A 1,384-nucleotide genomic window follows, 5' to 3' on the forward strand; every position below is an offset into this window, starting at 1 on the left:
TAGTTAAGATGCAAGGAAGCTGATATAAAGCGGAATCAGACCAATACGTAAAGAAGGTGCTTATGTTTAAGATGAAGGATAAGCTTACCAGGGAAAAGCTGCGGGAAAAAAGGCAAGACATTGATTGCACTAGTGAAACCTATTAAATGTTAAGGATAAATAAGGAGTTCTAAACTTCTGATTTAAAATTTATTACTCAAAAATCTTGTTGATACACTGCCTAACAAAAGTTCACTAAGTTTAATTGAATTTACGAATCTACTATAGCTTTGTAGGATAAAGGTTTGACTCGAAAATTGAGTAGAGGGATCAAGCCAGACACCGCCAATTGTGAGATGGGCATGGATGCCGTTTATGTATATAGAGGGGCTCCCTTAGAGGTCATGCCTCAAGGATCAAGTCAAATGAAACTATCTTTAGGTTTAATTTTAGTGATGTAAATATTGCTAAGTTGGAAGACTGTATATATATATATATATATATATATATATATATATATATATATAAAAGAAGAAGAAGAAAAGTTACATTTCTTGATATGACTTGATGTGTATGTATGAGTTTAAGTTAATTAGAATAGAATCAATGTCGTTGTCATTGTTAAGTTATTCGGGTCCTTGTATCTCCCAATATCTGAAGCTGGCAAGCGAGTTGGGTCTAGGCACTACATTGAGTAAGAGTTTGATGGATAGTATTCTTAAAGAATCCTTGGGTGAAAGGATTTTAGGTTACTCTAAGAGCATTAGATACTCAACAGAGCTAGAGTCAGAACTATGTGTGATATTAATTAGCTTGTAGATAGCATGGAAGGAAGGTCATTGAAGAATTTCTGTGGAGTTGGATAATTTGACAATTGTTAATCTTGTTAACGATGTTTGGGCTATGTCAAGTAATCTCTCTTTGGTCTGTTTTATCTAGCATTTTAAGGAACGATAATAGCAACTTTAGTTCAAACATGTTGGTCGAGAGGCAAATATAGGTGTTGGTTACCTTGCAAAGCTATCTTTTGAAGGTGATCTTACTACTTGGATTTTTCGTGTTGTGCCTGCTAGTTTAATAACCATTCTAGATAATGACACTGGGGCTTGTCTACTAGTTGATTGAAGCCTGATCTGATTTAGTTTAGCAATTTTGTTATCTTCATATTAAAAAGAAAAAGTATTTGAAATTGTGAAATCATTATCAACATGATGAAATTGTATGAAAAAATCTTACTAAATTATAAGTGATTGTATCTTTTGTTTTGAAATAATGGGGAAGTACACTTAGTATATCATTTGATGCAATTTAATTACTCATCTTAAAAAGTTAGGGTAAATTATATAATTAGTTACCTAATTTTCATAAGTTTTACTTTGAACACCTAAAATAAAAGATATTTTCA

Source organism: Gossypium arboreum, chromosome 5, assembly GCF_025698485.1.
Source record: "Gossypium arboreum isolate Shixiya-1 chromosome 5, ASM2569848v2, whole genome shotgun sequence".
NCBI lineage: Eukaryota > Viridiplantae > Streptophyta > Magnoliopsida > Malvales > Malvaceae > Gossypium > Gossypium arboreum.